The 15,737-nt window shown below is 40.0% G+C and overlaps 1 long non-coding RNA gene across 1 annotated transcript; it reads left to right on the top strand.

The window, feature by feature from the left end:
* Positions 1-342: 342 nt before the first annotated feature.
* On the top strand, positions 343-14,572 carry LOC148108637 (uncharacterized). Its single transcript, XR_015727118.1, has 3 exons — positions 343-553; positions 4,658-4,905; positions 13,075-14,572. It is a non-coding gene; the product is annotated as an uncharacterized LOC148108637 (long non-coding RNA).
* Positions 14,573-15,737: the final 1,165 nt, after the last annotated feature.

Raw genomic sequence — 15,737 nt, 5'->3', positions numbered from 1 at the left:
TTCCCTTCTGTAACCTTCCCAAATCATTGAACTTCAAAATCCAAAATTAAAATAGGATTTTAACATCCCTTTGTTGTCCTGGGGGAAAAGCAGAGGGACCAACGCCCTCCAGACTTACTTTCATTTCAGAAAAGATTGTTGAGAGTGTATCAGAGGATGGAATTTCCTAAATTTAGCCTTGTCTTCAAAGAGAAGGGTTAATTTTCTTCTACAGTAGATGTCTTCCTTTCTGGGCTGAAGAGTTGCTGAGTTTGATCTCACTAGAATATAAGTTCCAGGAAGGCAAGGACTTGTCTAGTTTATTGTTGTATCATGAGTGCCTAGGACATTGGCACATAGTGGGCTCTCATTCATTTAAATGAGTAAATGAATGACCCAGTGTATCGGTCAGGGTAGATTGGGCTGTGCTGTAATAACAAATAATGTTCACATATTCGTGTTTATTTCTTATGCATCACAGGTCAGCTGGAAGCTCTACTCCACACCTTCTCACTTTGGAACGCAGGCTGACAAGTCAGTTACCATCTTGAAAGTTGCTTCTCACTGCATAGAGGTAACAAGAGCTCTAAGTTTCCAAAATGCAATAGAACATTCTGATTTGAAAGTGATATGGGATCCTTTCACTTACAACTCTTTGTGCAGACAGGTGGCCCTCCTCAAACCACACAGGGACACGGGAGTATGTGTGCAGTCTTCCTATGTGCTACGAAAGTATTGATAGCAATGATAACTACTACATCAAGAGCAGCAAGGCTATAGTTGAAGTATTTTAGAGTAACTCGTCCATTGTTAGAATGTTAGTGAGGCCATGAGCCAGCTCTATTTCTCAGAATGACCTTTAAAGTCATAATTCAGGCACTTTAAGCAAGAGCAGTATCATGCCAAGTGGTTGCAAATTGGTTCTTGGGGGCTGAAAAAGATTAGATCTCTAAGCTCTCCTAAGGGTCACACTACATGGATAGATACACAGTATATTTGTGGTATTTAAATGTCATAGTGGGGGTAATTAGGAAAAAAAAAAAATATATATATATATATATATATACAGGCTCCCTAGGAATCAATAATGAAAAAAGGTTGAGAAACACTCCTTTAAACCAATGAGAGGTGAGCTTATATCTGGACTTTTTGTTGCTGGTGTTGTTTAATGGGAGTTATGGCTCCCTAGCCCATATGGATTGTTTCTTCTGGTAGTGAGGAGATGATGCCTACACTCAGGCCACTTTCATAGATGGGATCCCTTCCTTTGCCGTATCTGCTATGCTCTAAAATGTACTCTTATCTATAGGTGTACAAGGCCTACACCTAGAACATTGCTAACGTTAGTAGCAGTAGTAATTTCATCGTCAAGGCAAAGTTCACCCCCTGGGCCATCATTTAGGATAATCAATACTAAATCAGGTATGTTCTATGCTAAATAATGCACTGACTGATACTCTTATTCTGATATTTTTGGTCATGAGACTCAGAAATTTAAGTCTCAGTCTTACATTGGCTAAACATTTGCTGATTTCGTAAGAAAAATCTTATTATAAAGACAAGGCAAAGGAAGCAAAAGATCCCTTTCTTATTTCTTAGCAAACCTGGGTTAGAGTTTTTGCTCGCTGTGTTTCCATTGCAGCTTGAGCGCTTACTCACTGAGGGACCTCCTCCACGTTGTACGATTTCTTTGTGCCTTGGTTTCCCCATAAGTAAATAGGAATAATAATAACACTTACCTTATAAGGTTGTTGGAGGCATTAAATGAAGTAGTGTATATAAGTATTTTGAACAGTGCTTGGTGTATAGGAAGTCCCAGATAAATAGTAGTCATTGCTAGCTACATTACGTTATTGTTATTATTCCTCACACATTGTCTTCAGCTTTGTTATAAATGCAGGTTCCAAACCTTCTTTTTTTATGGCATATTTTCATATAGCTCAGTTTTGGCTATATTATTACCTGTGGCAGACACTGTAGTGTGCTGGACACAACCCCATCTGCAACTTGCTCTCTCCTAGAAGCTTTCAGAGGTTTGATTAGGTATGCCTGTGTGACTCCATGAGCTCTAGGAGGAAACACTGGATGGAACACCAGGAAAAACTATTTCAAAGGACTATACTCAAAAACCATGGTTCTTTGGCATTTAGTTCTTCCTACCTTCTACTTACCATCTGAAATGCAGATAGATTTTATTCCTGTTGGTGCAACAGCAAACTTTTGATTATGAGGCAACAACCATGATACCATCACTTTAAGAAAAGTGCAGCAGAATGATAAAAAGCTGTCAAATCCACAACAGTGTAGTTGGACAACTCCATCGCCCTAGACAGACTTCTTGATATGTGGAAGAAACAATGCCTAGCTGTTGAAATTGCTGTTTTCTCTTGCTTGCAGGGAAGAGAAAGCATTCTATTTTTTATTTTTTTGAATTTTTTATTATTTCTCAATTCAAGTATAATTAACATACAGTGCTATATTAGTTTCAGTTGTACAATATAATAATTCAACAGTTTTATGCATTTCTCAGTGCTCATTAAGATAAATGCACTCTTAATTTTTATCTGTTTCAGTCATTTCTCCACCCACCTCACCTCTGGGTAGCCACTAGCTTGTTCTCTATTTAAGAATCTGGTTTGTTGTCTCCTTTAATTAGAAGGAAAGCATTTTGAAATGATATACTATTTTTACCTATATGGAAATCTTTCTATAAATCTGAACGCTTTATAAATGTGAATGAAAAGTGAAAAAATATATATTTATAATCTACTGGTAAGAGGTATATTCCCAGAACATAGTAGTAGTGAAAGAAGTCTTTTAATTTCTTTCCCCAAAACTTATAAAACACAAGGATCACTCCATATGATACTAGAAAATAACCATTGGTTCTTTTTTAACTTTTATAACTTATTTTATTTTATTTTTTCTATCATGATTGAGATAAGTTTTCATATAACATAGTATAAGTGTAAGGTGCATAAAATAATGATTTGCTATATGTATACAGTGCAAAATAATTGCCACAATAATGTTAGTTAATATAGCCATCACCTCACACAGTGTTTGTGGGTGTGGTGAGAACTTTCAAGATTTACTCTCTTAGCAACTTCCAAATGTACAATAAAGTGTTAACTATAGTCACCATGCTATACATTACACCCCTAGAAATTATTCTTAAAACTAGAAGTTTGTACTCTTTGATCATTTTCACTTATTTCTTCTCACCACCCCCTTCCTGATGTACCATTCCTGGCAGTCACCAATCTCTTCTCCGTTTCTATAAGTTCCGTTTTTTTTAGACTCCACATATAAGTGAGCTAATACAGTATTTGTCTTTTTCTGACTTATTTCATGTAAAATAATGCCTTTAAAGTCCATTCATGTTGTCACGAATGGCAGGATTTCCTTTTTGTTATGGCTGAATATTAGTCACATATATATACATGACTAGTATATATATATAATCAGTTGCATTTTGGGGTGCCGGGGTGGTGCAGTAGGTTATCCAGCTCTTGGTTTTGGCCCAGGTTGTGATCTGGGGTCGTAAGATTGAGCCCTGTGTTGAGGTCTGTGCTCAGCATAGAGTTTGCTTGAGATTCTCTCTCCCTCATCCTCTGCTCCTCCCCCTGTTCTTTCTCTCTCTAAAATAAATAAATCTTAAAAAAAAAATCAGTTGCATTTCTATACACTGACAATGAATTATCTAAAAAAGAAATAAAGAAAACAATCCAATTAAAAACAGCAATAAACAATACAACACTAAGGAATAAACTTAACCAAGAAGTGAAAGAGTTATACACTGAAAACTGTGAGATATTGCCGAAAGAAATTGAAGATGACACAAATCCTAGAACTTCTGCTTATACTGTAGTTGTAAGGAGGGTTGGAGAGATGAGATCTGGCTTCCATACTGGGAGGTGGGCCTTACCTCCCATGAAGACTCATATACGGAAGGGCATTTTCCAAACATCGGAAGAGATTTCGGATATTAGCCAGTCAAAAAGAATGATTCTGCACATCTAAGAGGTAGAATCAGAATTCAAAACCAGATCTCTCTAACAATGACATCAATACTTTTAGCCACAACACTGAAAGCCTCATAATTTGCAGCAAGGAATCTAGTTCCCCAATTTTTAAGATAACAGGGCTCGTAATATATTTATAATGGAATGTTTCTTAGCCATCAAAAAGAATGAAATCTTGCCGTTTACAATGATGTGGATGGACTAGAGGGTATTATGCTAAGCAAAATAAGTCAGTCAGAGAAAGACAAATACCATATGATTTCACTCATATATGGAATTTAAGAAACAAAACAGATGAACTTAGGGGAAGGAAAAATAAAATAAGACAAAAATAGAGAGGGAGGCAAACCATAAGAGACTCTTAACTGTAGGAAACAAACAGAGGATTGCTGGAGGGGAGGGGGGAGGGTGGGGTAATTGAATGATCGGCATTAAGGAGGGTGCTTGATGTAATGAGCACCGGGTATTGTATGCAACTGATGAATCACTAAATTCTACCCCTGAAACTAATAATACAATATATATTACCTAAATTGAATTTAAATAAGAAATTAAAAAAAAAGATAACAGGGCTCCCATCTGGTGAATCCAGGGGTATAAAAACACTATTTAGTGCGTATTTCTAAGTCACCTTTTCCCTTTCTTCTCTTCAGAGGTTTCTTCAAGATCCTGATGGCATTCCCATGGGGCAGATTGACCAAGAGAAGACTTTGTTTACTTTGACAGCTGCACTGATAACTGTATAAATTGCAGTAAGGAAGGGGTTTATCCGTTGAGAAGAATGCAATCCTATAATAGGCAGATGTGACGGACGGCTTGAAATGAGCTTTGGAAATGGAATCATTAGGAAAGTGTCCTTATTCACCTTCCCTTACTTCTTCAACAGGTTTCCATAAAAATGGTGAGTCATGGCTGAACTTTTCAGTTGTTTTCTGTACTTGCTTACTCATACACCCCCTAGTCCTTTGGGGAGGAGTGGCAAATCTGGTTGAAAAGAAGCTAGGCCATCTTGTTTTTGCTAATGGGTGGAGTCACTGTCAAAGGTCCTTGACCACGCCTCCTCCTACTGTTGTTGCAGGAAGCACTCTAACCTTTGATCCTTGTTTCCTCTCTCTGGGGCAGGTGGGGATTTCACCAGCCTCTTTTGGCTGCTGTCTCCTGTGGTCAGCTGGGAGTTAAGGTGGGCTAGTGACTGGCTGGTTATGTAGACTGAAGGGCTATCTGAGGACCCACTTCTTTCTACAGGGCTCCCAGGTCTGTATTTAGAAATAAAGTAGAAAGTCTCATTTTGTGTTCTCCAATGCCATTTACTAAATAATCTCAATTTCTGCTTTATTAGGTCATTGATAAAGTTGATATTTTGGTTTCCGTTTGGCTACTAGAGCATAAATTTGTCTTAGACTAAGGAAACTTCAGAATTAGACTCCCAGTTTCAAATATATCTACTTAATGAATTTGGCAAGTCAACTAGACCCCCAGAGCCTCAATTTCTCCAGCTGTGAAGTGGGGATAATAATATCTGCCTCACCAATATATAACCGTAGTAAGGATAAAAGAGCTTCCATGTGTTAAGTGTGTTACCTGGTCGGACCCACAGTAGGTACCCAAACCATGTGAGCTGAATAAAAATTTTTAGAAAGACAGGATCTATTTACCTTTTAAAATAATTATTTAAAAAAGCTAGTCAGGAAGGGTAAAAGACAATTAACATGGGTTCTAATTTGGTAACGTTGCATGTAATTTTTCCCCCTCCTTAATAATAGCTATTACTTATTGAGGACTTACTCTGTACTATAATTTTACCAAAATTATATTCAACCCTTTGAATTCAGTGCCATGATAAGCAATCCCATTTTACAGATGGGAAAACTGAAGCTTAGAGAAGTTAAGTAGAAAGTCACAGGGCTGGGGGTGGAGCTTGGGCCTGTCTGGCTCCAGAATCACTACTTGTAACCATTACTCTCTCCTGTGAGCACAAAGGAAAATTTGGCTCCGTCCCTCCCATCACATGACTGCACATTCCCAAACGGTGGAGTGTAAGGAAGTGAAATTAACTTTCCCTGTGAGCAACGTATCAGAATTCAAACCCAAGTCGGTAACCTACAACACCTGGTAATCCATGACGCTAAGCAATATTGCTCTCATCCTGGGTGCTGTGTAACTTGTCTGCATGGGTAGATGCAGTCCTAATTCTGGCCCTGAGGTCAGGAAGAGAACAGTGAGGTGGGGAACTAACTGTTCAGGCTATCTGGATGTGAATTGACACCCATACCCGTCAGGACTCCTGGTTTGTTTACTCATCTCAGTTGGCTACGTAAGTGGTAACAAAAGTGGCCGGGGCCTGGTTTCATTTGGAAAGCACTGGCTTGTTATCTACCTAGGTTTTCCCTGTCTGCTGAGTGTGATACCTATTCAGGGGCAAAGTTCTGTTGAATAAGCAAGCTGTCCTTCAGGGCAGCTATCCAGCTAAACAGTCCATCTATTGAGAATCTGAGCTCTGGGCAATGAAGCACTATTGTTATTACAATATATTCTAATTCTTTCTTCACAAGGCAGGGTAGGTTCCCATGAAAAGAAATCCCGTGGTTGGCATTGGATGTCATTTCTAGTAGCATTTTTCCTGGTACTGGCTTCAGGAACTGAGTGGTAAGATGTACTCATGTAAAGGGATCCTGCCTGGCGGGGGGATGGGATGGGATGGAGTAGGGAAAGGCGTAACCGAGGGGCCAGTCCCAGGCCTGTCCCAGACACATAAACAATGCACGGCTATCATGATCCTACACAGTAGTCCTCGAAGGCAAAGTTAGGAGAAACTGTGTCGTGTGTGTGTGTGTGTGTGTGTGTGTGTGTGTGTGTGTGTGTGTGAGAGAGAGAGAGAGAGAGAGAGAGAGAATGATGGAGGTGTGCTCTCATCAGATTCTTATTTATTTGTTTGTTTAGGATTTTATTTATTTATTTGAGAGAGCACAAGCATGGGGAGCAGCAGGCAGAGGGAAAGGGAGAAGCAAGCAGTCTCCCCGCTGAGCAGGGAGCAGATGCAGGGCTGGATCCCAGGGTCCCAGGATCATGACCTGAGCCAAAGGCAGACGTTTAACCCACCGAGCCACCCAGGCAGATTCTCTTTTAAAAGGGGGGTCCAGACCTCAGAGTTCATCTGATGAAGGATTTAAGTCCTATTTAGTGTTGTCTCTCTTTTATATTCCTCCTTAAGTTCTGACTTCAAACTTTTCAGCATCTTAAGATCTGAGTTTGTTACATTAGAAACTGAGCATTGGAGTGCCTAGGTGACCTTTGGCTCGGGTCATGATATTGATGAGGGAACAAAAGGCAGGCTGAGGACAAAGCAGAAACTGACACCCCACAGCCCCTCCCCCGCCATGGAATGTATGTGATATTCCTCAGGCACCCCTGGCTGCCCTAAAGGAAAAAGAAATAGTTAACCTTATAGAGACCACAATCTTGCAAGACTTGAGTCTCCCTCAGTTTACAAACATTTTAGCAGTCTACGAGAACAAAGCATTTCTATCAATAACCTAGCTTCCAGAAGGGAATGTAAATACAATTAAATGTCTTTATAACCTGCAGCCCACAGATACTTGAAGCTGGCAGAGTGTAATGTATCCGGAAAGTTCCCAGGTATCTTCTTGTTAAGGCCTTGTTAGGGGGGTAAACAACCTTAGCTTGACAATAGCAAGGCCTCTTGTATCCTGTGAGTCTTCTTTAACATATGAAAGTACTTTCTTGAAACCTCCGCCCCCCAACCCCATAGTATATAATCAGCCACCCCTCACAACTTGGGGCAGCGGCTCTTTCTGCCCACGGGGTCCTGACCCCGTGCTTTAATAAACCACCATTTTGCACCAAAGACGTCTTTGGTCGTCGCCTCCAGACTCCACCTCACCCCACCCCACTGAAACTCACCGATATCCCACAACCTCATCAATCTCAGGGTCCTGGGATTGAGCCCCACAGCAGGCTCCCTGCTCAGTGGGAAGCCTGCTTCTCCCTCTCCCTCTACTGCTTCCCCTGCTTGTGCCCTCTCTGTCAAATAAATAAATAAAATCTTAAAAAAAAAAAAAAAAAGAAAAGAAAAGAAACTGAGCACAATACCAGTATCAAAGAACTCTCATTCATTGGGAGTTATGATCAAGTGCTTCCTATGTAAAAAAGCCACAATGTACAACCTGCACAACCATCCATGGCAGTCCTGCTTTGGACAAAAGATATGAACAAGATATAGTTCCTGTTCTCAAGAGATTCAGAGTCCAGGACCTAGAGAGGACTTAAATGGCAGCTGGAAGGAGTGGAAGATTCTTTTCAGCTGGGGGGTTGTAGCATTCGAATTGGGCATTAAGGTGGATGAAGAATTGGGACATATGGAATGTGAGCACAAAGGATGGTCTTCGAAAAAGAGCATAGTGTGACAAATTGTAAAGGGGCCAGACTGCATGACTATGTATTGAGGCAAAGGGTGTGTGAAAGAAAGTAGTGAGAAATAAGGTGGAGAGAGGTTGAAACCTTACCCTTAGCCCAGTGAAACTGATTTTCAACTTCTTACAGATCTGTACATAATAAATTTGTGTTTTTAAGCCAATAAATTTGTGTTAATTATTAAAGAATCAATTGGAAACTATTATAAGGACCCTAAGACAAGAAGCAAAGCTTTCTTCTAGCAATACCACATAGAAGAAAGGGGTCCAGTCCTGGAGAGCTAGCTCCTTGGCCACACTGGCTGAGACCACTGACCAGCTGCTTTGTAAGACAGAACTAGACACAGCTACTTCTTCTGGATTTCTTCCACTGAACTTCTCTCATGGGAAGGGCAGAGATTTACTGCACTGGAATAGATGTATATTCTGGGTATGGATTTGCTTTCCATGCCCTTCTACCTTCCTATGCCTTCTACCACCACACTAATCATGGGCTAACAGAGTGTCTCATCTACCACCATCATAGTATCCTGTGTAGTATGATGTCTGACTAAGCAGGTCATTTCACACCAAAAAAATTACGCAGCAATAGCTTCTACCCATGAAATTAACTGGGCTTATGGCACACTTCCATCATCTGGAACCCGCTGGTGTAACCGAAAAGTCTTTGGCTTACTGATCACAGCACCAGCCGAGAGACAAGCCCTGGAAGGATGGAGTTCTGTTTTACATGGTGTGATACACACTTCAAATCAGGAATGGTGACATGTGTTATCGTCCCCACTGTCCCCAACCATGGGTTCAGGAATTAGGGAGAGGAACGGAGAGTGGCTCTGAGTTCATTTCCTAGGGCTGCCATAGGGATGGGCCACAAACTGGGTAGCTTACAAGAGCGATTTGTCCTCTTACAGTGCTGGAGTCTCAAAGTCTAAAATCAAGATGCTGGCAGTCCACGCTTATGGACGCTCTAGGGAAAATCCATCATTTGCCTCTTCCAGTCCCGGTGCGTGTCAGCATTTCTTGACTTAACAGCTGTCATCAGTCAAATCTCTGCCTCAGGGTCACACTGCTACCTCTTCTTCTCTGTCTCTTCCATGTGCCTCTTTTAAGGACACTTGAAGTAGGAGTTAGGGCCCGCTTGATAATATGGGGCCCTCCTTATCTCAAAATTCTTAACTTCATACATCTGAAAAAACTTTTCCCAAATAAGGTAATACCAACAGTTTTGGGGACTAGAACGTGGGCATATCTTTTTGGGAAACACCATTCCACTCACTGCAGCTACATCTGAATCATAAGAGCAGCTCTTTAAAAAAAGGAGAGAGAGAGAGATTTCCTTGGGCATTCTGAGGGTGGTATCTAGAAGTCTATATCCATAGGTGGTTCTTGTACATCTCGGCCATGGACCCGCGTTTACGCACCACAGTATGTCGCACGCACGGCCCTTCAATTTTAGATCGCCAGTGTCACCACTTGCTAACCGTATTACCCTGAATAATTTACTTAACCTCTCTGAGCCTCAGTTTCATCTATAAAATGGAGGTAAAAGTAATAACTTTTACAAAGGATTCTTGTGAAGATTCAATGAATTAATGCACGTGAAGTGCTTAGAAGAGTGCCTGGCTCGTAGTAAGCCCTCGGGAAGAGTTTGCTATGGCTGTAATCATTATTGCTACTGTTTTTATCATCATCGTCATTATCATTAGTTATTCCACGATGTGAGAGCTGGCTTCCCAGCCATGGCTTCCACCCCACTGTGGTTGGGAATTTTGCCCCATACTACCCAGTGTCGGGGGGTCACAACCATCTTTCAACTCAAGCAGGAATGGATGTCGGTCTTCACAGCATCCTTACAAATGTCAATCATCTGTCTTAGAATTGCTACCCTAACAGAATACCATTTTCAAATTAATTTTTATCCACCCCAGTTTGGATGCGGTAGTCTGATTTACAACTCACAATTCTAAAGAAGGACGAAGATAGGTTGGGTTGATTTTCCAGGTTGCTACAAAATATTGTGTATCGTGCCTGCTTATGTGCTGGCAGCTTTCTCACTGTAACAGCAGAGTTGAGTAGTTGTAACAGAAATCATACGGCCCATAGAACATATAATATTTACTATGTGGCCTTTACAGAAAAAGTTTGCTACTCTAGGTGTGCAAGGTACCAAGAGGCACACATCTTTGTGCCTGTTCTCAAAGAGTTTACAGACTAGGGTGGGGAATGGGGGAAAAACCCAAAAGCAAGTAGAGTGCACAAATGTCTCTTTGTGTGAACCATGAGAACAAGATTATAAAGGAGGAAATGATTAGTTCTTTCTATGACAGTTTCAAGAAAGACTTGGAAGAGGAGATGACACTGAGATTGAGCATCACGGCCGGTAAGATTTTGCTCGGTGGATACCACAGGGTATTTCAGAGGGAGATTTAGTAGGATCAGAGGAGTCAGGAAAGTAAGCAGAAAGCATGGGAATCACTCAGTAAGTTGCCCAGTGTGGCTGCAGCATCTGTTGTGTGGGGGGGACAGAAGGAGTACGTTAGGCTAGTGGTGGGCGGGTCCTAGAGAGAGAGAAAAAAAAAACCCAAACTCTTAACTATGACGTGGGAATCCCCTTTCTATCTTGTAGCCTTGATCAGAACTGCTGTGGCCTCCTGGATGACTTTTTTTTTTTTTTTTTTTGTACAACTGATACTCTTTATCTTTAACCATGTAAAGATGGGAAAAGGAGTGGGGGTGGATCCGGTCATCGTGACATTAGCCTTCTAATTTATGTCTTTGTAAAGATGTTTGCATAGCAAAGTTATTATGTTTTATGATTGGGAAACTATGAAAACTCCTCTGGAACTGATGGCCATTCGTTACAACAGGAATCTAATTTTTCAAAGCACGGTGTGGACAACACAGAAAGAGTCCAAAGATAAAGAGAGAAATGCCTTGAGGCCCACCCCCCAACCCCAGCCATAGTCATATAAAAATGACAAGTAAATGAGTTTTGAATAGAAGATGAGAAAGCCAGTCATTGTTGTAGGAGGGGACGTTCCAAGAACAGATATTTCACTGACAAAGCTGTGGGACTGGCCCATCACACGGTGCGCAGGAAAGATGCTCTCCTTTTCGGCATTCTTTTGTCATTGAAAACTGTTTTCTTGATTGCCCCATCCTTTAACTCTGAACTCTGATGGAGGATAAATTAAAACTCTGTGATGTTCTGTTGAGAGAAGAAAGGTGAAGTCGGAAGTGCCCTGGGAGGGGTTGGAACTGCACTGCGGGCTACAGAACCACAATCATAGTTACGCCATTGTAATTCACAAAGTTTCAGCGGATTGTATTTGAACTGTATTTGACTCATACTTCAGAGGATTTCTAATTGTTTGCTATTACAAATTGACCCTGAATATAGTATCATGTTCTTGATAAAGAATTGAGGAACTGAATCTACTCTATTATCTCGTTTCTTCACTTCTGAAATAAGGATATTGGAAAACTTGGGATAGAGGGGTGGAAGAGCATTGGATTTGAGGTTAAGAGATTGGGTTTCCCAAGATAATTCTAACGCAGTTGTCTCTAACTTGCTATTATTTATTCTGTGATCTTGGACGAATGGCCCCTCTGAACCACAATTTCTTTATCTGAGAGTAGTACGTAGAAATCATATGACACTACTAAGAACATTAAATTAAGTAAAGGAGAATTATAAACTAGCCAAGAAAGACTTCATCTTCCCCTAAGTTTTGCAAAAAATCAAGAAGAATTTAGGTGATAAGAAATAATAAGTTTTATACATGCTTAATCAATTGTCTTTAACATATTTTGAGAGCCTGAAACATAGTCTGAACTCTACCCAATTTTCTCACCCTGGGTAATCTTTCTTAAAAAAACAATATGGTACTATTTAGGATTATTTTGTGGTAACAAAAATTATAAATAATCTGAATGTTTAACTAAATGACTAAATAAAATAGGATGCTACTTTGTGAATTATTACAGGGTTCTTTATATGGGTTTATAATTCTACAGCCCCTGCTGAAGTCTCTTCCAACTTTAAAAGCACAATGACACCTTATACAATGTATTTAAAATCACAACATTAAAGTGGGGTATATTTTTTACAAGGAAAAACAGTATAAAAATATGTGGAGTTGTGCTTGGAGAAAAAAAATATCACAACATTGAACATGGCTACTGACACAACGTAGTGCCAGAATCTGTGATAATTTTCCATAGATTTTCTGGTCAGTGGAGTTGGATTGAGAAAAATCAATCAGTAGCCTACCAATGCATCACGCATAAGGCTAAGAAATCCTAGACTGCTGGGACAGATAGAATGATATTTCATTTCTTCCTCACTGTTTGCCCTCTGGCTCATTGACTCAAGATTTTTACATATCAAAAAAACAGGTAGCCATGCTTCAATTAGGTAAGTGCTATGTTTTGAGGAAGCCATAGTTGTCTTACTCCCCATCTGCTATGGACTGAATGTTCGTGTCCCCTCAAAATGTATCTGGTGAAGCCCTAATAAGATGGTATTTGGAAGTGGGCTTCTGGGAAATAGGTCATGAAGGTAGAACCCCCACGATGGGATTAGGGCCCTTATGAAAGACAGCTGAGTGAGTTTGCTTCCTCTTTTTGCTGTTCACCAGGTGAGGATACAAGGAAGCAGTCCCTCACCAGACACCACTGGCACCTTGATCTTGGACTTCCAGCCACCAGAACTGTGAGAAATGAATGCTGTTTAGGCCTCCTGGTCTATGGTAGTTGTTACAGGAGCCTGAGTGAAGACACCGTTGTATCTCTGATCCATCTTTCAATCTCATTTTGCAGAGTGTTCCTTCCAGAAAGCAGGAGAGTCAGCTATGGGATGGTGGTGATAGCGGTGGTGGTAAGCGTGTTACCACGGTGCCTGTGCGTTCTGGGGGTAGAGTTCCCTCAAGCTAAGCGTTGTCGGGAATTCAGCAACAGGTAACCAGCAGCTTGGGTAAAAGCACAACTTAGGCAGTTCCAAGTTTCAGAGACCTGAATAACAAAGGTAGCAACCGTTTCACTGTGGGCCGGAAGAACTGATCTAGGTGAGTTCCTGGTAGACACTGGCCGGAAGCTGTGCAAATTGATCGCATTCCAGTTATGCTTTCGAGGGAAGCTGATGGATACAGAAGGCAGAGAACAGAGGTCAAACCAAAAATACTTAGAACTTTCTTGGCCTAGAAAATCTCTTCAGCACATTGTTCCAAAGGCCCACTAAATTCCAAGTAAACAAATATAAAAACTTACTCCAAGATTGTGAACCTCTTTAAGTCATGCCTAATATCCCAAACATGAATTTGCTTGGCATTTCTCGCCATAGTTAACACAAGATATGTTGCAAACTGTTGGTATATGCTGGTGGGAGAATGAATTAATGACCATGGACACAGTTTTATTTTGGCTGTAGGGTAGATATTAGAATCACTCAAGTCATTGCTAGAAAATAAATGCTTGTCGTGAATGATGAAGAACTAACATCAGGGGCCAGATAGACCATCTTATATGTTACTTAATTTAGTCCTTACTACTTTTGCAGGTGATCAAAGTGAAATTCGGAGATGGGTTACATAATTTGTCCTAAAACATATTTCTAGCAAACGACTTAATGCAGTTGTCTGCATTATTGATGGACGTCCACGTAATATGAATTCAGTAGAAAAGAGGGAAGGCTTAAGGAAAGGGGGCCGGAAAGAATCTGTGCCCCATCTAGGAACTCCTCACAAACTCTCCAAGAAGATTTAAAATTCCAGGATAAAAATTCTAATCCCTTTGTTTAAAAACATTGTTCCTATTAAAATGCAAATGTAAGTAGGAGTGGAAAGATTAACTATCAACTCTCAGTCATTGTCACATCTATGACAGTTACCCTTGGCTCTCTTCCTGAAAGTTGACTTTGATAAGCAAAAGAACCAGCGTGCCAGAGGGAACTAGTACCCTAGGTAAAGATCCTCAGGCTTAGGAGAAAGTGGGGAGCTACTCTAGTATTTTGGTTCTGGCATTGTATAATGTATGCTTGTCAATATTTAAGAAAAAAAAAAATATATATATATATATATACACACAAGTATAAATGAGAATCTGACAAAGAATGTGACAATAAAAACAATTATCCACTGATTAGTTGGGGACTTGTTTGGCTACCTAAGACAGAAAATCCAAATAGTGATGACTAAACAAGATAAGGTTTATTTTTCTGGCATGTAATGCCAGAAAGTTTGGTGAGACCATGCAAGGACCCAGTCTCCTTTTAACTTTCCTCTCTGAAAGCTTTAAAGTTATCCTCTCAGAAAGGCTGCCAGGACTCCAGCAACTGTGTGGAGGCAGGAAGACTGGAAAAGGCAAAGGAGAGGGTTCAGCTGATTCCTCTTTAGGGACCTTTCTGAGAAGCCCCCATTTGGGGACTTACTCCTATAATTAGTTCATTGGCCAGCACCAAGCTACATGGCCACCCTCTCCGCAAAGTAGGTTGGGAAGTGTAATTTTCGCTGTGCTTATTTCTACACCCAACTGACTTAGGGTTTAGTTAATAAGAAAGGTTAGTAAGGAAGGAGAATGCATATTGAGTCAGTATCTGCCACATTTAAATCTACAAAAGTTAGACTGCTATTTGGCTTCTGCTTTGGGTGTGAAATAATAGCAGTTCATGGGACAGTACATTTTGGAGGCGAAAAGTGTAACCCATAATTTTATACATAATGAGGTCATAATTCATATGAGAAGCAACAAAAGAAATTTTCCACAGCTAAAAAATTTTCCAGTATATAAGGGCTTAGAAAATATACGATCTCTGTGCACGTCTTAAAAAAAAATCCCAAATGATTTTTGCTAGGTGACTAAAAATGAGTCAAAATCAAAAACATAATCATGAATTAAATATAATATAAACTCTGGAGATAAGCATTAAGATCAGTTAAACAGGGAGTTTGACCTAGATATTATTTTACATAACTATTTCAAATACAATTAAATAAACGCAATGTCTGATTACGTACCTCAATGAAATATAAACATTTTTTACAAAAACATCAATTAATACAATTAATTCAAGATGACAGAGAAAACATCAAAAGATTAATACCTGTGAAGGCTTTGAGAAGTTATCAAAGAATTGCCACAAAAGGCTAAAAGGCCAAATAATTTTATTGGTAATTTCCTTCAGGCTTTTAAAGAAAAGATAATGCCTATACTAGTAACAAACTGTTGTGCATATGAAAAAGTGAAAGGTTTCCTAACTGATCTGTAAAGTTTCATAAGCTTGACGCCCAAAATTAGTAAAAATAAC

The sequence above is a fragment of the Ursus americanus genome, chromosome 17 (assembly GCF_024610735.1).
Source record: "Ursus americanus isolate L20-20 chromosome 17, mUrsAme1.1.p, whole genome shotgun sequence".
Classification (NCBI taxonomy): Eukaryota; Metazoa; Chordata; class Mammalia; order Carnivora; family Ursidae; genus Ursus; species Ursus americanus.
This window is presented reverse-complemented; position numbering and strand designations above follow the sequence as displayed.